A 23,152-nucleotide genomic window follows, 5' to 3' on the forward strand; every position below is an offset into this window, starting at 1 on the left:
TATTTTAGACATTGAGGGCTTTTGAGGGGACGGTGTGGATGAACACTGACCAGTGGCTGACACTCTTTTCTCTCCTCCTCTTTTCTCTGTATGGCCCACCTAATCCCAATTATTTTTATTACTATTGTACTGTATTTTACAGAATCAAATTTTCTTCTGATTCTTAAAAATAAAGTTGTCCTCCAAAGATGGGAGGGCAATAAAAAGAGAGTAGTGACTCTGAAATCTCTTCTGGTAAGATTGTTGTGTTTTTGGAAGAGACACTAAAAAGTACCATCTTGATAAGTTAAAATTGCTCAAGATTATTATTCTATTTCAAGTAGCTGAGGGTTTTTTGTATAAATTTGTGTAAAAATATCTTTACCTATTGGCAGTTCTTCAAAAGACTAAAACTACTGAAAATAAGGTTAAAAAAATCAGTGCCATTTTGAATAATCAATATGCCACTTATGTCACTATAATTCAAATATGTTTGTGACCTCTGACTTCTTCTCACTTTGTGACTTCTTGCAAGAGAGCTTGCAGTCTCTTGTGGCAGGCAGCCAAAGGTGTGTATTGAAGCAGCAACCACCCAAACCAGAGACAAGCCTCATTTACATAACACTGGAGGTAAGAAGGGCTTATCACACCTCCCAACCCTAGTCTTCTGGCTAAGCTCTGGTACGTGGCAAGGATGAGAGCCTTTTGGCTAAGGTAGGGCCACCCCAGTGATAAAGGCTCATCACTGCCACCTAGGTACAGAGAGGCAGTAGGCATCATATTGACCAAGAGTTACAACACTTGGATAGTGAAGGTTTACCTTCCTATTCTAATAGACATGTCCTTGAACAATTCCCTCTGTTAAAGCTGCTAGACTCACTAGCCAATGACATGGAGCCATTCGACCCCACAAAATCAAACTACCATGTTGAAGACTACCTCCAAGAAATTGAGTGTAGCCTCTCAGACTTGCCTTTTGCAACAGAACGAGAGAAAGTGAAGCTAATTTGGAAAACCACCTCTAGATCAGTTCACACGTTCAGAGTCACAGCCGTTTTCCATTAGGGACAGTTACACTCAGCTTTGCAAAGCCCTCGCTGAGGAGTATTCCCCTTTCTTTGATGAAGCGTCAGCATTCATTTCGGCCATTAAAATTAAGCACGAGCGTTCAGAGTATCCCAGAGATTATTTTAATCGCTTGAAGCAAACATTTTTCCAGGGAAGAAATGGACCAGGTCTCTCAGAAGACAGAACCTTCAACCTTCAGAACCCATGTCACACTTTTAGCACGCCAAGGTGACCTGTCGATGTGTGAGATCAGAAAGACCACGCAGACAGTTTGGGAGACTGTCGTGCAGCCCAGTATGCCTGAAGGAGACTTGGAAAGTTCTAAGCTCCAAGATCCTCCCTATGCTTTCCCTGTAAATCCAGACACTGTTCTTTCTGCAGGCCCCTCTCACTACTCTCGTCACAGGGACAGAGCCAAGAGGTGGAAAGAGAGGCAGAACCAGTGATAGGGGGGACAGCCATAGATAAGAATCAGTTAGTGGACCTCCAGCCTGAGCCAGGAGGAGGTAGAACTGACTTTATATGAAGTTGCATGTAAACCTTCAGCCTGTAAGCATGTAGCTATTTTTCTAGATCTCTGATCTTTTAACACTGGGAAGGCCAACGCTACGAAAAAAGTCGCAAGGAAAATCAGCCGCCGAGTAGCCCACTTCCCCGCTGTGAAGAGATTAGTGCCCTTTGTCTTGCTAAAGATATGTGCGTGTTTGAAGCGCCGACCCCCGCTCTCCTTTGCAAGGAAATTCAGCCCGGCCAGTGCATCTGTATATCACAGCTCCAAGAAGCAATTCAAAAGTTACAATCTATCTTTCTTTATAGCACGAAGATAATTATTCATATGCTGAATAGGAATGAATCCTTTGGTTTGAATCGCGCTAAACATTCTAAGTGAAATAAATCCTCGCGTTCTTTTTGTATTAGGCGTACGTGCTGTGCAATTTTCTCAAGGCAAACCAGACACAGACTAGCCAGTTTTATATGTTTCATTCGCATTTTATGCTTACTTCATCGCACTAAAGAATAAACTACAATAATGTGCTCGTTGTAGGCATACGTGTTGTGCGATTTTCACAAGGCAAACCAGACAATGACTAGCCCATTTTATGAGTGTCAAGCGCCGACCACCGCTCTCCTTTCCAAGGAAATTCAGCCTGGGCAGTTCATCTGTATATCACAGCTTCAAGAAGCAATTCAAACGTTACAATCTATATTTCTTTATAGCGCGAAGATAATTATTCATATGCTGAATAGGAATGAATCCTTTGGTTTGAATCGCGCTAAACATTCTAAGTGAAATAAATCCTCGCGTTGTTTTTGTATTAGGCATACGTGCTGTGCAATTTTCTCAAAGCACACCAGACACAGACTAGCCAGTTTTATATGTTTCATTCGCATTTTATGCTTACTTCATCGCACTAAAGAATAAACTACAATAATGTGCATGTAGTAGGCATACGTGTTGTGCGATTTTCACAAGGCAAACCAGGCACTGACTAGCCCATTTTATGAGTTTCAAGCGCCGACCACCGCTCCATTTCCAAGGAAATTCAGCCTGGCCAGTTCATCTGTATATCACAGCTTCAAGAAGAATAAACAATCCATTTGTAGTAAGCATACGTGTTATGTGATTTTGTATGTGTTTCATATGTTTTTTATGCTTACACTAAAGAATAAACAATGCGTTGGCGGTACGTGTAGTGCGATGGCAAATTCACAGAATCGTGCTGCAGAGTAAACATATATACATTTTGAATCCACTACAAACTTGTAAGATACCAGTCAATCTGTGTACCTATATTTTTTGTAATGTAACATACTTGCACATTGTGTTAGAGTTTGAGTATATACGCGATTTACAGAAATAATGCCGGTAATAGAACCGTTGTAAAAGTTTTATACACACACACACACACACACCCCACCCAGTAATAACAACAATAAAGATATTCTTGCCTTAGCAATGACAGGGTAAAACAAATGTGTGATGCAGAACAACAATATTTTTATTAGAAAAATAGAAATCTCATTTGAAATACAGCCAAGTGTGCTTTGAGCATCCCGCAAGCTAACAGTTGCTACATATCCATGGCCCATCCTTTCTACATTTTCGACAGGTGTACTTGGCGCACACAGCACACCGCTCCGAGCTGTGATTCCTGTTGCAGTGTATCTGCACCTGGCACTGCGTCGTCTTTCCAGGAGCAGGTGGAGGTCGTTGCTTTTTCGCCATTGTCTTTTCCTGTAAGAATCGACGCTGAAGTTCCTCAGCAAGAACACGTAAAAAGTCTCTTCTGCTCTCCGTGGACCTCGTGCATGTCGTATACAAAACATGTGCATTCATCGCTGCCAAGTCCAGCATGTTGTAGAACACTGCAACAGGCCACCTGCGTGTTCCTGCGCGGACCGTATACCCACGCACCTTCTGGTCCATGATATCCACACCGCACTGCAAAGAAGAAACATAAAAAGGTTATGTTACATTATAAACATTATAATCATTTTGTCTGACATATATGACATAAAAATTCAATAATGTGACATTATTTATCATCATATACGCATACCTTCATGCTGTTGTAGTCCGTGATCGTGTTTGGTTTCCTTTTGCGGCCTTCGGAGATCGTGACTTGTTTATGCATTGTGCTGAGAATGCAGACTGCCTTGTTTTTTTTTGGAGCATACGCTGTCAGTATGGCACTTCCTGATGTGTACACATGTGTGGAGAATTCCTCACGTCCCTTGGTGTTTTTTGCTGGAGGAGGAATTTCTCTTCTGATCTTGTTGATTGTCCCAAGCAGAGCTGTGTTGCATGCAAGCAGTCTGTTGGCCAGAGACAGGGATGTGAAGTAGTTGTCAGTGGTGACGGTTCTGCCCTTGTCCAGATATGGTTCCATGAGTTTCATGACGACATTCTCTGACAGTCTTTCTCCCTTGGGACGACTGGGGTCCTTTCCCAAATATGGAAGAGCATTGCACATATACTTGGTCTTCAAATCAGCAGCAATCCAAAACTTTATGCCAAACTTGTCAGGTTTTGTAGCGATGTATTGCAGGAAAGGACAGCGGACCTTGGTTGGAAAGAGCTGCTCATCAACAGTGATGTGTTGTCCTGGCGTGTAACACAGAGTGCAGTTACGTACAAAACATTGCCAGATGTCCGAGATTGCAGCAAATCTGTCGCTCTTTACACATTCCGCACGGGTGTCCTTGTCATCGAAGCGCAAGTACCGCATGATTTCTTTGTAGCGGTCACGCGACATCGTGTCCTTGATTGCAGGCACAGCGTATTTCTTAGACCAACAATCGGCCACCGCTCCAACCGGGCAGAGTATTGCCCGCAGAAAAAGCACTGCGATGAAAGCCATCAACTCGCTGACAGACAGGTTCCAGCTCTGATCCGCTCTGTGGGCTTCATGGACCGTGCAGTGTGTGATTGTCCTCAGCATCTCTATGTCGATCAAACACAGAAAGCTCTGCAACCTGCTTGTGATTCTGCGCTGTAGAAGTAAAATAAAAATCATATCACTTGTATGTAAAAAAATAGGAAATATAAAAATTTTTTTTCATCTTTACATCTACAAAAGAGGAAATATAGTTGGCCATCCGTGATAACATTACTTATATGTAAAAAAAAGAAGAGGAAATATAATATAAATATATTTATAAAATATAACAAAGAGGAAATATAGCTGGCCAAATTCAATTCAATGTTTTTTCCTATGCACTACACTACAACATGCACTACAGCACATATGTCAAAGTCAAGGCCCGCGGGCCAGATCCGGCCCTCGAATTGATTATCTATGGCCCCCTAGATGATATTTAATTACTATTAGAACTGGCCCGCAGGCCACAGCCGCCCGCTGGTGTTTTGCACGCACAAACACTACATTCCCCACAATGCAACGGTAGCCCGCGAAGTCACTGCAGTGCACACAAGCGGCGAGGGTCCGCTCTGCGAAAATGACGTAATCGCAGTGGCTCCGCCCGTGGGCGAGGGCGTCGCGTGCTGTCGATTTGCGAGGTCGTGCACCTCTCGAATTTTGTAACTTTGCGCGCACCAGCACGTTAAACTTAATTAAGTTAAATATTTATACATCTATTCGAAATGATTCGAAATAATTCGCTTTTTATTCACATTATTTAATGGTTGTTTATTTTCAAAACGCCCAATCTTAACGTCTTTACGTTCTCTCATGTTTCGTCCATGGAATTTCGTCCTGGAATAGATATTTGTTGTGAAACAAAGTAATTACAATTTCAAGCATTTTCAAGTACTTTAGCCTAAATTCCAGCACTTTTCAAACCTTTATTACTTTATTCATTTAATGTACCTTACAGAACATGTTTTCTTTGAAGGAAGTTTGTTTTTATCTGTTTGCTTGTTGAAAAATGTTTTCACTTGAAATTACTGACAGATCCATAAGAAAATATTGCTTTATTCATTTAAGCATTAAATAATAAACACTGTGTTAGGTCTTGGTTCAATAGGCTATGTGCAATCATTTCAATATGTTTTAATAAACATTGAACCAGTCCGGCCCTTGGCTTGTAGCAAATTTGGTTTTTTGGCCCTCGGTGCATTTGACTTTGACATCCCTGCACTACAGTTTCATCTATACAAAAGAGGAAATATAGCTGGCAAAATTCACCTCTGTACTTTTCTTGTATACATCTACGAAAAGAGTTTTTTACATTACCTTGGCATGCTCTGTAGGTCCTGCGGTCTCACTGAACGTAAAAGTGGTGCTGCCGTGTCCAAGACTTCTTACAACATCAGTCTTTTCCCAAGCGGTTCCATCTTTTGCGTTTATGTTCGTTGCAGGCTTACTGACATCCTTAGCAACAGAACGCTTCTTTCGTGGAGGGCTACGGTTTTCTTCATCCGATTGTCCACTCGTATCTGCGCCAGTTGAAAGTGCCAGATCGGAGTCTTCAGCACTAAAACAAAGTTCCTCTCCTCCGTCGGAATCATAGTCATCCATTGCGTTCAGAAGAGCCAAAGCTTGCAAAGGAGTGTAAATCCTCTTGTGTGCCATCGTAGTGTCCGTGTCTTCTTCGCAGAACAAGAAAAATATATGAAATGACTCACCTGTGTTTGTGTGTCCGTTTTTATCCCAGCTTGGAGAAGACCACACCCCACCCATCTTCAACAAGTGTAAATTGTGAACCTTCACGGCGGCTGATGCAAAGGCGCTAATGACATGCGTATCGATACCCGCTAATCACTAACCGATACTTGCGCATTTCCATTTCTTTATATCTGATGGATGAATAGATGTATAGATGAATGGATAATCAGTCAGTCTCTGAGTTAAAATTTAATATAATTGTTCTGTAATTATCTGGAATTAGGTGGAAAAACAAAATTGATATGGCTAGAATTTTTATATAAGTAGTGCTGTTTCATAAAAGCAGAACAACATAAATAACATGTAGGCTACAATGCCTATATTTGACTTTCTCTAAATATCTATATACAGATAGAATATATATAATTTTTATATTTCAGAGATTATTTTGTGGCATTTCCTGTCTATGTAGCAGTGCAAATTATATATATTCTCTACCTGTAAATTAGTGCTGTTTCGTAACGGACGAATTGCAGAAATAACATGCATACAATGTTTGATTCTGTCTAAATATCTAGATACGGATAGAATATATATAATTTGTACTGATTGATTTCGATTTTTACTTAATTTTAGATAATACTTGGCTAGTATAAAACAAATAACTTCTAGCACATACGCCTACTACAAGTACAACGTTTATTCTTTAGCGCGAAGATTTATTTCAGTTAGAATGTTCAGCGCGGGGTCGGCGCTTCAAAGGAAGCGTAAAATACGTATGAAACACATATAAAATGGGCTAGTCAGTGTCTGGTTTGCCTTGTGAAAATCACACAACACGTATGCCTACTACAAATACAATGTTTATTCTTTAGTGTGAAGAAGTAAGCATGAAATGTTTTTGAAACACATAAAATGGGCTAGTCAGTGTCTGGTTTGCCTTGTGAAAATTGCATAACACGTATGCCTACTACAAATACAACGTTTATTCTTTATCGCGAAGATTTATTTCAGTTAGAATGTTTAGCGAGATTCAAACCAAAAGATTAATTCCTATTCATCATATAAAAAAAAAAGATAGTTTCACGGGTTGTAACTTTCGAATTGCTTCTTGAAGCTGTGATATACAGATGAGCTGGTTTTCTGTGGAAAGGAGAGCGGGGGTCTGCGCGGTTTGCCTGCGAAACTCCTCGTACTTTTAGCCATATTAGTGTTTGACCTGCTGCCTCAGTGCTCTGCATTTGCATAATAAAAGGATGGCTAATTGCTAGCAAGAAGGAGGGGTGATGTCCTGGAGATCCTGAAATTTCAGTCTTGCTAGTGTTAAAGGGAGATGTTCCTGGCATCATCTCCGCCCACATCTCTGCATTTTCATTGCAGTAGGTTCTCTACTAAAGCCTGGTTTATACTTGACGCGCCGCTCGAGGGTCCGCGTGGCGAAAATAACGTAATCGCTGTGGCTCGCTGTCCGTTTGCGAGGTCGTGCACCTCTCGAATTTTGTAACATCGCGCGAGCCTCAGCGCGATGGACAAAGTCATGTTTGCCGGGTTCATACACCTTTACAAGGTATTTTCCCAGCACGTTAAACTTAATTAAGTTAAATATTTATACATATACTTGAAATGAATCGAAATAATTCGCTTTTTTATCACATTATTTAATGGTTGTTTATTTTCAAAACGCCCAATCTTAACGTCTTTACGTTCTTTCATGTTTCGTCCTGGAATTTCAAGAGGCTCGTATTTGTTAACGTATCATTTCGGACAACATTGCAAAGCCATATTTACGTTTGATGCCTGATGTGTATATATACCAGACCTGGGGAAACTACGGCCCGCGGGCCACATCCGGCCCATTGTGCGTCCCTGTCCGGCCCGCGAAGGCCAATCATAAATGAAACAAATATCTGTCGTGCATGCAATACAACTGTGACGCTTTTATTTTGAAAGTGCTATGTTTGTGTTAATTCCGTGTGGACGTACCTGCGTGTGTGTGTGTGTGAGCTGTGCGAGAAACACTGTAGGTGATCAGTGACAAGTTAAGGCTTTCGGGAGTGTACGTTGCACCTCGCGCGAACCTCCGCAAACGGCGGAAAATTTACGTGACGAATTTTTATTGTGCATTGTGTTCCAGGTTTGAAAAGTGCTGGAATTTAGGCTAAAGTACTTGAAAATGCTTGAAATTGTAACTGTATTTCGATTCACAACAAATAGCTGACTGAACAGGGGGGTATTCCAGAAAGTGGGTAAGTAAACTCAGAGTTAACGAAAGCTCAGGTTTTCTGTTCCAGAAACCGAGCTTAGAGAGAACCTGAGTCAGCTGGGAAATATTGAAATGGACCTTGAAAGTGCCGTAGAAGTGCTTTAAAGCTAGGTTTAAGCCAGGTTTATACTTGACGCGAGGCGAGCGGCGCGAGGGTCCGCGCGGCGAAATTTATGTAATCGCGGTGGCGGAGGGTCTCACGCGCTGTTGATTCGCAAGGTCGTGCACCTCTCGAATTTTGTAACTTCACGCGCGCATGCTGCGCTTCAGCGCAATGAACAAAGTCATGTTTGCAGGGTTCATACACCTTTACAAGGTGGAATTAAAGCATTTATACATGTGTATGTGTTTATGTATGTGTGTATGTGTGTGTCTCTTTTCTCATCTGCTGCTTCTTTCTAATGTTTTTAGTTATTTAGTAATTTATTTTAAATTGTTGGTGATTTATTCTAATCATTTTTAGTTTTATATAAACTCTTGTTGCTTATTCCCTTGTAAAGTGTCCTTGTGTGTCTTGAAAGGCGCTAATAAATAAAATTCTATTATTATTATATACGTCACTTTCAAGGTCCATTTCAATATTTCCCAGCACGTTAAACTTAATTAAGTTAAATATTTATACATATATTCGAAATGATCCGAAATAATTCGCTTTTTTATCACATTATTTAATTGTTTATTTTCAAAACGCCCAATCTTAACGTCTTCACGTTCTCTCATGTTTCGTCCTAGAATTACAAGAGGCTCGTATTTGTTAACGTAATACAAGAAAACTGTTCATTCAGATGGCTATTTGTTGTGAAACGAAGTAGTTACAATTTCAAACATTTTCAAGTATTTAGCCTAAATTCCAGCACTTTTTCAAATCTGAAACAAAAAGCAACATTAAAATTGGTCAGGTAAATGTTCCTTCCCCTGTTTTTGAGGGGTGTTTCTTTATACCAACACACATCGTTTTGGAGAACACTGCACAGAATGTGACGCGGCAAGTATAAGTGCCTCCTCCGTTCGCGGAAGTTTGCATGAAGTGGGCGGAGCCACTGTGATGACGTCATTATTGTTTGTGTGGCCCTCTGACACAATTCAGGTTTCTCATGTGGCCCCTTGTAAAAATTAATTGCCCACCCCTGATATATACGGTCTCTGGTCAGGTAAAAATGTTCTTTCACCGGTTTTGCAGGGTTTTTTTTTTTTTATTCTCCACTGCCACCTATCGTTTCGGAGAACACTGCAGTGACGCTCACGACGCTCGCGAAAGTATAAACGCCTACACCGCTCGCGCAGGGTCGCGCGCTACGGTCGCTCGCGAAAGTATAAACCAGGCTTAAGGGGGGTGTACCCGGCGTTACCTCCTAACTGCTGTACTACATTTTACTCCTCACACATCTTGTATTCTCTTCTCTACCAGTATAGCAAGTGCGAGATACTTTAGGAACACTGTATGGCGACCCATCTTTGTCTAACAAGACTAGTGAAACCGTTTGCCATATTAATGTTTCTCAAATGTGCACAGAATATAGGAAAGCACATCCGCTACCACTGTGATGCAGACTTGGCGAATAAGTCTGGCATAAAGTGCATAACTATTCGTCAGGACCACTAGAGTTGTTCTTTCATGATGACAGCTCCTGTGGCTCAAGTCTACACTTAGCAATAGCAGCATTAGAAATGCATTTTGGTTCAATGTTAAATACTTCACTATCACAGGATAGAATTTGAGACATTACACCTCAGTTAAACCCCCATCTATGTTTTAATAGGTCCTACAAGGGACCACTCTCTAACTGGACATTAACCCAAATGTCTTTTAGTCTAGCAAGATCTTTACCTTTAAGCACCATTAGGTTTGTTCCAGCCAAACACCAACTTGTGCTAACTCCACACATTTCTCCATGCCTGATGTACTTCCTCTCCTCCATCAAAGGCATTTAACCCTGCATGTGACCTTGTTTTCCTTGTATAAAGCCAAGTGAAATCTAAGCCATGCATTAGTATCATTTCTTTTCTTTATTTGGTTAACCTTAGTTACTGTTCAAGAACTGCCCAGTAGTGAACTTGTTGCTCAGATGTGTGTCTACAGCATCCCCCAGCCATCTCATGGATTATGCTATGAGTGGGATGGACAACTACTCATCATTGATCACCTCCCAGTGGATGCTACAGGGAACATGGACTGCATGGATAACCTTTTGTGCTCTTCAGGACTATGACATCAGCCCCAGTCTGAAGACCAAGCGGGGAATGTAGGTACCATGCTAAACCAGCAGGTGGCAGTACCACTGGCAACACATTGAACAAGCTTGCTTTGACGGAAGTAAGGGTGTGTCTACAGTCCAGGTGTTTAAATACCCTGAACAGCCATTCATCTCTCTCTCTCTGGTTTGACTGACACTGAGGTTAGACCTATTAAAGAGAGGCTCCGCCATCTCTCTCTCTCGCCGGTTTTCTTTATTGAGAGCACGCAAACTTTGGTATGACTAACCGCAAACAGCTGAAAGTCATACTACTTAATTAACGAGCCCGAGTTACGGTGTAATCTAAATAGCAACCGATCAACGTTACCGCGACAACAGATTCACCAAACTACTTCAATCAAGCTTGCTAACGTGGCCACATGGACTGAAACAAAGGCGATCAATTCCCTGTAGTTAAACCGTGAACGAGACTCTCATTCCTGGACGATTCCCAGCACACCTGGACAACATCGCTTTATCAATGAGGAGCCTGCGGTGGAAATTCCCTCCTAATTCAGGGAGGACGACGACACTACCCAAAACCCTCAACACGTGAGACTCTTACCGCTGGGCATAGTTTATCAAAGGGCATAGTTACTTGAACGGTAGACTTATCTAAGTTTAACTAAAACCTTCTCAGTGTTTTGTGTTCAACTTTGTTTAGATAGTCTTCATCAAGATTTGTATATACAAAGTTCTCTTTGCTGTGCATGCCACCATCTTTTACTTATCTGATTGACAACTTGTAGTCTTCCCCATTCTCAGACACACCACATTAATTTTTAGTTATTAAGCCAGCTCCATTACTCTTTGTTCTGACCAGGTTGGAATAAACCAGCTGAGCTCATTAACATACAGTCGCGCTGCTCTACTGTTTAAAGTCGGCGCCATTTTAGTTGCTTTGTTCTCTATAGGAGAACTGAAACTACAACCCCAGCCTCCTCACACGCGCACAAGCGCGTGCACACATTACTCTCCTCCCCTTTTTACACACACGCTAGATACCCAGTCTTAACTGTAAATATACTGATCCTTGTTGATGCGGTTTGTTTTAGAATAGTTGGTTTTAAATAAATGTATAATTTATTTTCACCAAATTGTCTGTGTTGATGTCATTCAAAAGTGGTTGTTGCCAAAACCTCCAAAGAATTCATAGTTAAATCCTTCAGATACCGAACCATTAATTAACTTTAGTTGATAACTAAACTTGTGGTTCTGGTATAATTAGAATATGAGACTGATTCTAAATTAATGAGACTGATTAATAATTAAGGTAAAACAAATTATATCTACTTTTAAAGGATTAGTAGGTGAAACCCCTACAACATGATTGAACCAAAGAAGCGAAAGGTAGAAAGTAAAAGTTAGAAAGTTAGATTGTAAAGCTTTTTTGTGACATGTCTTGTGAAAAGCGCTATACAAATAAATTTGATTTGATTTGAAAGTGAGTGCAGAAGATTTCAGAAACGGTGGGAGTGTGAATATTTCTTTAAAGAATTCAAGGGGAAGTGTGTCTGTCTGATCTGCACTGAAACTGGCAGTTATGAAAGAGTTTAATGTACGACGTCATTATGAAATCAAACATCAGGCATATGTATCTGACACTGGTGCTGAGTGAGTGCAGAAAGTAAAGCAAATGGTAGCTGTCCTGCAGGGTCAATGTTAAGAATTATTTTCTTTTGGAGTCATCTTTCAGACATAGACCAAAACCATCAGGGTTCATAATTTGGATAATAAATTTGTACAGGCCTCAGAGTTCCATAACTGGGCCCAGGAGAACAGATTCACAACACACGGGTGTCAGGAAAGAGTTCCAAAGAATAATAGTAATACATGTAGGTAAATACAGAATGAAGACGTGGAAAAAAAATTTCAGGCTGAGGAATTTTCCCCACTATCACCCCTGGAGCAGCCAGGAGCCCTGGAAACACAGGCGTGGTCCCTCCCTTGATGGAGATTGAGGCTGATGGGGTGGAAGTGATGTCCATGGTGCTTATCGAGGTTCTCATGGCAATAGGCAGCCAACTGTAACCCATCTTAGAGGTATGACTGCACAGAGGCACACTGACCTGAGCATGTTGAACATGCAGTGTATTCAGTAGTGATGCTGAAAAGATTATGAAGAAGTCTCTGCTCACACTATCTTGCTTGTATATAAGATGCCAGGGAATCTAAAGTCAAATGTGCAAAGATATCTGATGGAGAGTGTGGAAAATGATATTTTAATGTCATTACATTTTACTAGCATTATTTTACTAGTATTACACTACTAATCAATTGCTTTGCATTAAAATTCCTGACAGATAACAAAGTTACTGACAGAGCCGGAGTGTCTAATCAGGAGATTTGGGAGGATTCCCGATGGGCCGGCTCATGTCAATCTCTAGTTTGGCCGAAAAAAATACCTATATTTATTTTTTGATATAGTGGTTTTATTCACCACTGAAACAAAATTCCACTGAAACAAAACAAAATTTATGTTGTGCTAAAATGCAGTATTTACACATTCATTTACACAAATTTACACAACTTCTTGGTTGATTTTACATGGAATGACCCAATAAATATAAAACCTGACGCTGAGTTAGCGGATTCAAAAAAGAGAAGCTGAAAAACTATGATTGCTCCACCAGATGGCGCCAGTTGACTATCAAGTACTTGAACATCTGCTAACTCAGCGTCAGGTTTCAAAAAAGGCCATTCCAATTTTTCGACCATATAATCAGCACATATCAAAGTATATAACAGAACAAAAAAAATTTAAAAAATAAATATAGGTATTTTGGGAATCAGTGTCCAAACAAGGGTACGGTACGTGTGAAATCGGATATTTGACAGCAAATTGTGCAAAAACTGGACCACATACAGGCAACTTAATTATTACTTCAACATTGCCACTGGAAGTACTTTGAAACATAAAACAGATCAGCCTTCTTCTACTCCATCCATGAGATAATGACAGGTGAAAATGGCTTGATTTTTTTTCCAACTTTCAGATTTCTTTCTATTGACACAGCACAACTTATAGCACCAGAAAGTCCATTAATTACACGTATACAAGTTCCTAAACATACAAAAAATAGTTTGAGATATTCACATTCAAATATTGCTATTTAGCCACTTTTGCAAAAGATGCGTATGAAGTGTTAAAATGTTAAAATATTCTATTCGAATCATTTTCAGTCCTACGTGAATGTTGAAGTTGGTTTAACAGTGAGACAGTTGATGAGATCTTCTGAAGAGGTGAGTTATTTTTTAAACCTGTGACAAATTCCTCAGCGTCCACAAAAATCAGCAACCATTTAAAACACACACAACCAACAGGTAGCCTGTAGACCCAATTTCACCCTTTGGATTTGGATACACAATGTGGCCTTAGTTGTTTTGGGTGTTTTTGGAGTCTTTGAAAAGGCTCCCAGTCTCATTACACACAAAGGCTGTGTTATACATCCTTTTACACAGTATTAACACAGTATTTCTGAATCTCATTATATACACACAGGTAGTTTTATTTTCTACCTTCCCTGAACTAGCTAGTAATGCATTTGTTATATAGCTGTTGTGAGAAATGACAAAGGAATGGTGACACTGTTACACACAGAATTCTTTGTATTCTACACAGTTATCTGCAGTGTTGGGAACGTTACTTAAAAAAAGTAATTAGTTATAGTTACTCACTACTTGTTCAAAAAAGTAACCGAGTTAGTAACTGAATTACTCTATAATAAAAGTAACTCGTTACCAGGGAAAGTAACTATTTGCATTACAGTTAAAAAAAGGTTATATGCCAATGAATTAAGTTTTTTTTTTAAGCAGTTTTCACAGTCAGTTGAAATGAGTAGATCAGAAAATTGTTTAACTTTTGGTATTTATTGCACATCCACAGACCAGTGCAGGATAAGATCCTTTAAAATCCCAAATCTTTAGGGAAAAAAAAAGCAAAAGTAAACAGTTACACTATATAAAGTCCATTTACATCTATGAAATTAAATTAAATTCTCTCAACCTGAGACAACTGTGTAGGGGTTATAGTTATGAGATATAACTATACCTACCTGCTTGCCTACAACCAAGGACGGAAATAGGTGCAGAAGAAGGATTGACGTGCATAAAACTTAAATATCTGACTCCAAATTATAGTTGGTAAGAATCTAAAAGAACTCACTTCTCAAATAGATCAGTACAGGTTATAGAATATACCTAACCAACTTTATAAAGTACCTTGCTATAAACAATAGCCTGCTTTGTCAGAGGTTTATCATAAACATGCGTAGCAGATGGGATACTTTAGAGGGAATTGGCATTAGCATTGATTTACCTTTTAACTGATACTAATAATGAGCTCATCTGGCCCAGTATAGCTATAATCAAGGAAGACCGTGGCTACACAATTAACCAGATTTATTCAATAACCAACAAAATATAAAACAATAACAACCATACTAGATTAAAGTAACAATAATACCTAATGGAAACAGAGATACCAACCGGTGCAGGCTGCCTCACGGAGAAGGACCCCAAAGGAGGCCAAGAGAGAAGAAGAAGCCAAGGCCCAGAGAGAAGAAGAGACCCTGCACCCACAAACTTCTCTTTTTATATCCCCCCAGCATCTCAAAGGGACAGCAGTCACAAAAACCAGGTTAACCAATGGGAATCAGGTTGCTGGTAAAGACATCAGAGTACATTTGCATACAGTGTGCATTCCATACAGGACTGTCCCTTTTGGGGTGAAGTCTACAAACCTTATCAGGGAGTGATGGAACTCTTATCCTGTTAGCATAACCTTTACCCAGTACACAACAAGCTGCTAAATAAGACTAAACATGCCACACAAACATACTGACATAACTAAAATACAAATGGTCAGTTTTATCCCATTGCTCTGGGAACCTCTTGAGGTAAACCACCATTTGTTGCCCCCCATGGTTTTATGGAAGAACACCAGATCCTGCATCCCCCACAGGAACACATCTGAGCACTCCTACAAATCCCCCCTCAGGGACGCCAAAATGTAGAAACATTCAACGACCCGAGAGTGAGTGTCTCTGTCATAGTGGAGCGAAGGGCAGTGATGTGCTTCCTGAAATAGCAGAACTGGATCAGGGTGATGGCGAGTATTAAAGAACTGGCCAGGACGCATCCCCGGAAAACCCAGTCCCACCAGGTATACATGTACTCCGCTGAAAGGGTTGAAGCACTGGTCAGGATTCTCACCGTCTCACTGGCGAGATGCACTTCCACTTGTGCTTGACGAAGATGATAGCTGGTTGTCTGAATCAGGCGCTGAACCAGCTGTACAGTGTCTGTGAGAGGTTTTGTGCTTTCCTCATAGAAAGTGTCTTCCCACCATGGAGAAACATCAGTGTCCATTGGTATCCTACCCAGAATGCTTAAAGGTCCCATTGTGAAGTCATCTCTCACCTCTAGACAGAACAAGTGATTGGCAGGGCACAGAAGACCCCCATAACTGAAAGATGTCATTTCACTAATCACACACCACTGGGTGTGTGACACTTGGACTGCATCAGAGTATCCATGCAACGAATGAACATTTATCAACTTAGTATCATTTGAAGAGACAGGTTGTAATGTATTGCATGTACAGATTACATAACTGGCTGTTTCATGGCAGCAAGAACGTGTAGTAAGCAACATTTCAGAACCCTTTACAGTCAAATAACCAGTCACCTGATCCCTGATAACCGTACCCAATGAACGTATAGTGGTGGAATCTGGAAAAATTTGCTCAGGGTAAATAAAAGGATAAGTTGCATAAAAACCAATACAACCGGGGCACTCGTTTCCATTGTACATCATAATAGTTGTAAGAAGTTCAGCATAATAGATGGTTTTCATAGAAATTGATTTAAACCAACGATCAAGATCAAGCATTTCAATCAAATCAGCTAAGGCATGACGTGGTGATTTCTGGAATCGGAGATCCAATACCTCCTGCCTTGCTGCTGTAAACAGATCTTGAGCATAAGCTCTGCATGCAAAATCAAGCTCTAAGGTGTGTGTTTGGTTAAAAATCATATGACTAAGGTGTAACAAAGCTTGAGCTTCTGACTTTACTGCTTTAATAATATTATCTTCACCATTAGTCAGATGTTGAAAACCAGTTGCAAACTGATTGGTAAGCCAAGATGTATACTGTGATTGTTTGGAAATTTGGTATGTGTTCATTAGTGAATTACTACTACCAAATAATCCAGTGATGTCCGAGAATAGATCTCGCTTCATGCGTGACTGTGAGTATGGAATTTGGACTGCTAATCTGCTTTTGTAGTCATACACTAAATCTTCAATTTGAGTTTTGAGCCATGTGTATGTTTTAGTGTAGGCTTTACAATGTGTCAGATAAGCTGTTTACATCATGCAATAGAGTCTTATTCATGTTTCCTCTAATAAGTCCAGCTAGAGCGACAGGGTATGTATTTGGACACTGTGTTGGTTTGTGGTAGCCGCATGTCGTTAGATTGAAACAATGTTTACGTGTCCATGTGCAATTTTCTGCACCTGTCCACAAATTTAGGTCAGCTTCACACCTACCAACACAATACATGCCTTCCCGACGTTTTGTCCAAACAAAAGGTTTGGGCGTAATAGAATAATCCTGTGGAGAAGAGAGATTAAAAAGATGGGATGTATATGTGTTGTGTGTAGAATTGAGTGGTTCTATATGTGTGCACTCATACATGGCAGGTTCAAGTTCTTTTGTGTTATAGCACTTCCGAGGATCTACTCCATTATTTCCTCGCTTGTATAATGTGCTTAAAACACCTGCTTCTTGACCCTCAATTGATTTTAGTTTTATCCATGTTGTAGAATTGGCTTGGCTTGGAACATGGATAATAGGAATGGAAAAACTAATTGTAGGAGGATGGGTGGAACCTAAATTACAGCAAATTTGAGTTATACAATTTGGTTCTGGTGCTACACCAGGAGGCCATGTAACTATTTGCTTAGGTAAAATTGTCAGTGAATTTGGTGTGAATGGCCCCTTGAAATACTTCCATACCCATCTCCCACATCCGAGCATGTGGCTCAATTTGACTCGCTGTCCTAGCTCAATGCAGGTTTCTTTGGTCACCGTCCTAGCATCAGGGATCCATGGAACTGCAGTAGTGAGTCTGTGAATGTGAGAATGAAAACAGAACAACATGCTCTACATCTACTCACTATGTTCTTCTGGATCAATGGGAAGCTTCATGACTCTTCCTGTCATAAGCTCATAAGGGCTGATACCTGTGGCCCTTAAAGGAATGGCTCATAAGACAATTAACACTGTGGGCTCATCAGTCAGTGAAAGTGTAGGATCTGTACATGAAGAGGCAGCTTCCGTATCAACAAGCGAAAAATCATAACCGGCCTCCAAGGTTAGCTCTAATTTTTGATACGATTACCATGATGGATATTACTGCCGACAGGAATGGAGGCCATGCACCCTTATTGAGGACCACTGTTTCTATCTGACCGGTTTTTGAGGTCAGATGTTATGAACTTCGCTTGTACAGCATCTAACTGCTGACTGATCAGTGCAAGCTGCTCTCTTAACGTCTGATATTCACCAGTAGGTCTAGCCTCCTGTCGTTCCTTTGGCTTATGTGCCCTTTTAAACTTCTGTTTGTTTAGCTTGAAACAGTCCTCAATTACATGTCCTACCTTGTTACAAAATTTGCAACGTTTCTCAAAAGTGGGCGTACTTGGTTTGCTAGGGACTTCACCCTCAGCTAACCACTTAACTGTTGCAAAAGGTCTCTTGTTTGTTTTCAAGCGACTCTCCATCCCCATAACCCACCTGACTATGGAGTCAAATGTGTTATCTGGAGGATTTGCTCCATGACTTAGTGCCTGCTGCACATGTGGACCTGCATTATTTTTGAGGAGTTGCAACAGGATTTCATTATCCTTAGTTGGCTCTTCAATTCCTGAATACTCCCTAAAAACTACCCAAAGGCGCTCTGCAAACTGTTCAAACGGTTCTTTCCCTTGTTTTGCATCAATGATCTTATCCCAAGCTGCCGGAACCATACCCCTAATATCTAGAAGGGTATCTTTCAGTCTGGCTAACACATCCGTGTGTGTTTCTCCCAGTAAGGGAGTCATGATTCTCCCATCCAGAAGTTGTTCTGGAGCTTTAGATATTAGCTCTGGAGGGATAGTTGTGAGAGCTATTTGCCAAATGTCCTTTGGTTCTAAGCTAAAAGCGCTAGCTTGACGCATTAATGCACTCCAGTATGGCTCAAATGGACCTTTACAGGGAAGCATCCCAACAGCGCTGGAATGTGCTGCACATTCATGAAAAGTTAGCTGTCGGCTAACATTGAAGCGTTCCCCGTTGGGATCTGTCATTGTTTTAATGACGGCTACTTTAGATGCACTAGCAGTTTTAGACCTGGTGCAAATAGGACTACGCTCCCTGTGCTCAGGTAACCCTGGAATTGCTGCTGGGAGCACCTGACTGCTTTTGTCTTGTCTCCATTTTCTTGGGCTTCCAGCCACATGGTCTTCCTTAACCAAATCTGCAAGTGGGGGTGTGGGCTTTGACCCCACAGCCTGGCCAAACCCAGCTGCTTCAGCTAGCTGTGGTATCTCAGCTGGAGACTGCTGATAAACACTATCTGTATGAGGCCGTGGCACTAACCCAGGTGCAAGGACTGGTGCTGGTGGGGATGGTAACACAACCCCCTGCTGGCGGGCCTGGTCTAATCCACTGTTAGCAAAGGCCATTAACATAACATCTTCATCACCCTCAGTATCATCCAACAAAGGCATGATTTGAGATTGAGGGTTAAAGATCTGTCGCACAGCAGCCACAGGAATTCCAGCATTATCACAGCATTTCTCCAAAGTTGAGGCATAGTTCGTACCTGCTCTCAACTTACTTTGGAGACTAGCTATTTGCCTAGTGAATGCCTCACTCTGGCGTGCCCAAGTTAGCTTATCATACGCAAAGCTGTCTATTTGTAAACGCATTCTCCTGATCTCCTCAGATCGGAGGCTTTCCAAGTTGCGCATACTGTCCAGTGCTTTCTTGTGTTGCTCTAAAGAGTTTAGGCTGTTGCGGAGGACTAAATAGCCTGTGGCGGCTAATAGTTTGTGTTGCTTAGGCTTTTTCAGTAAAATATGTTGGAGTTTACTCCTAGTGCTAAGCTTACAACCCTCAGATGAGAGCCAATTTAAAATGAACTCATTGCTAGCATTTAGCGACAATCCTTTGATGCGCATGCTAACCAGAGTTTCTTTTACCTCCAAAGCCCAATCCTCCATGAAGGCCTGCTCTTCTACACTAGAATATCCCTGAACCATTGTGTATACAAGCTAAAATCCTTGTCTTTTTGCACGTGTCGGCACGCCTGCTACTCGGTGGGTATTCCGACCCGTTCTACAAATGTGTCTGTATGGTGTACCTATGTTCTCCCTGCTGCTAAAAAGAAGGGTATATTTGTCTTACCTCAGAAGAGACCAAACCCAAAGATGCAGCAACATATGTGCGAATCACAGACAGCAATCCGGGCGGATGGTCGTTATCTGCTTGCAAAACTGTAAACTGGTTACTTTGTACTAGTACTGGATCACACTAGTACACAAATTTCTGTACTAGTACCATATCACGTCGGGGTCACCAAATTCTGTAGGGGTTATAGTTATGAGATATAACTATACCTACCTGCTTGCCTACAACCAAGGACGGAAATAGGTGCAGAAGAAGGATTGACGTGCATAAAACTTAAATATCTGACTCCAAATTATAGTTGGTAAGAATCTAAAAGAACTCACTTCTCAAATAGATCAGTACAGGTTATAGAATATACCTAACCAACTTTATAAAGTACCTTGCTATAAACAATAGCCTGCTTTGTCAGAGGTTTATCATAAACATGCGTAGCAGATGGGATACTTTAGAGGGAATTGGCATTAGCATTGATTTACCTTTTAACTGATACTAATAATGAGCTCATCTGGCCCAGTATAGCTATAATCAAGGAAGACCGTGGCTACACAATTAACCAGATTTATTCAATAACCAACAAAATATAAAACAATAACAACCATACTAGATTAAAGTAACAATAATACCTAATGGAAACAGAGATACCAACCGGTGCAGGCTGCCTCACGGAGAAGGACCCCAAAGGAGGCCAAGAGAGAAGAAGAAGCCAAGGCCCAGAGAGAAGAAGAGACCCTGCACCCACAAACTTCTCTTTTTATATCCCCCCAGCATCTCAAAGGGACAGCAGTCACAAAAACCAGGTTAACCAATGGGAATCAGGTTGCTGGTAAAGACATCAGAGTACATTTGCATACAGTGTGCATTCCATACAGGACTGTCCCTTTTGGGGTGAAGTCTACAAACCTTATCAGGGAGTGATGGAACTCTTATCCTGTTAGCATAACCTTTACCCAGTACACAACAAGCTGCAAAATAAGACTAAACATGCCACACAAACATACTGACATAACTAAAATACAAATGGTCAGTTTTATCCCATTGCTCTGGGATCCTCTTGAGGTAAACCACCATTTGTTGCCCCCCATGGTTTTATGGAAGAACACCAGATCCTGCATCCCCCACAGGAACACATCTGAGCACTCCTACAACTGGTTTGTTTACAACAGAAGTAAACTTAACAATAAAACCTCTATTCTTAATTAAATAAATCAAATACCCAGTCTGGTAGACATTCAGGAACTTCAAGTATTTTCTTAAATAATGTTTATATCGCCTTGAAAGTTCTAGTTTTCTTCGGCTTGCACCTGACGCCATTCCGGCCTCTTCTCCGTTTGTGTCGTGTCACTCGCGTGCTTTGGCGCGCGTGTAAAAACACTTGCTCTGATTGGCTATCATAACGCTGCCTTAGGCAATCGCTTACTGACTAAGTTAAACAGGTGTTACACCGAGAACTGTGACCTATCGGGTTCTGTTACTCCTCACCAGCCTGGGCAGCGGTCCGCTCGAATTAGTATATCAATATATAGTAACGCATCGCTTTTAATGACCAGTAACGTAAACGACGTTGTAACGACAGGAAAAGTAACTAATTATATTATCCCGTTACTGACAAAATGACAACGTTACCTAACGCCGTTATTTTTAACGGCGTTATTCGCAACACTGGTTATCTGTAACACTATTTTAAAGTACCATGAAAAGATTACATTTTTATGACTGCTAACATTTTTGTTCAAACAGTAGAAATAGGACCCTACCAAATTCACAGCAGTGAAAATCACATCACGAACCATTTTCCCCATTATGGTTCCCCAAAACATTTTCCCCATTAATTATGACATTTTCTGTGATATCTTGGTGCTCCCCATAGATTAATTCTCTGATGCAAAGAGGCACAATAATTTAAAAGATCAAATCACACTGCTGGAACTCATAAGGAGCTTCAACAGACCAAAGCAGCTCTGCAGCACCATGAGTGAGCGAGGAAGGAAAACAACTTGGAATATGAGGTTGATGAGCCCTAAAAAATAAAAGTTCCTATAGCCTGAACAGTGGAACTGGACCAAACAGAGAGTGACATGTATAACAAATTGAACAAGTGTTTTCATTTTAGTAAAGGAAAGAAGCCTAGCTCTTCTCCTGATTGTTTTTAGTATGAATGTCTTTAGTATTGTGCAGAGCCAAAACATTTATAATATAATAATAATATAATGTTTTATCTCACACTGTCTTTTTTCCCTTTAGAAATAAATGCTGTCCATTGACACATCTTCTCCGGCTGTGTCCTCTTTCCTAAATACGTCAAATTTGCCTACATAAACACATTGATCTATGAGGAGTATGTCAGACAGTTGAAATCAGGAAGCATGGAAAAGGAAAAAAAGCATTCGCATAGGAGAGAAGCCGTATCACTGCTCAGAGTGTGGGAAGAGTTTTGCTCATGAGAGTATTCTCCACCAACACCAGCGCATTCACACAGGAGAGAAGCCATATCACTGCTCAGAGTGTGGGATGAGTTTTACTACACAGAATATTCTCAACCAACACCAGCGCATTCACACAGGAGAGAAGCCATATCACTGCTCAGAGTGTGGGATGAGTTTTACTTCACAGAGTAATCTCCAGCGACACCAGCACATTCACACAGGAGAGAAGCCGTATCACTGCTCAGAGTGTGGGAAGAGTTTTACTAATCACTGTAATCTTAAGCAGCACCAGCGCATTCACACAGGCAGAGGTGTCAAGTAACAAAGTACAAATACTTTGCCACCTTACCTACTGGAACAGTAGCATTTTGGGTAGACTGTGATATGACTGTGGTGGGATGAGAAGTATAAACATATACCATTCCTACACCCTGTTGCGTTTGTGTGTGATCCATCACACATATCCTGGAGATAGTCATCTCCAGCGACACCAGCATATTCACACAGGAGAGAAGCCATATCACTGCTCAGAGTGTGGGAAGAGTTTTACTCAACAGAGTAGTCTCAACAAACACCAGCGCATTCACACTGGAGCGAGGCCATATCACTGTTCAGAGTGTGGGAACAGTTTTAATCTTATGAACAGTCTCAAGCGA

The 23,152-nt window shown here is 40.9% G+C and overlaps 1 protein-coding gene and 1 pseudogene across 1 annotated transcript in view; one reads left to right on the top strand and one right to left on the bottom strand.

Annotated features, from left to right (window-relative positions):
• The window catches only part of LOC143485632 (uncharacterized), a 169,344-nt gene that overhangs the window by 122,595 nt on the left and 23,597 nt on the right, over positions 1–23,152 (top strand). The gene's annotated exons all lie outside the window — the stretch shown is intronic.
• LOC143485761 (uncharacterized) lies at positions 15,463–18,647 on the bottom strand (annotated as a pseudogene).

This window comes from Brachyhypopomus gauderio, unplaced genomic scaffold (assembly GCF_052324685.1).
Source record: "Brachyhypopomus gauderio isolate BG-103 unplaced genomic scaffold, BGAUD_0.2 sc37, whole genome shotgun sequence".
NCBI classification, from domain to species: domain Eukaryota; kingdom Metazoa; phylum Chordata; class Actinopteri; order Gymnotiformes; family Hypopomidae; genus Brachyhypopomus; species Brachyhypopomus gauderio.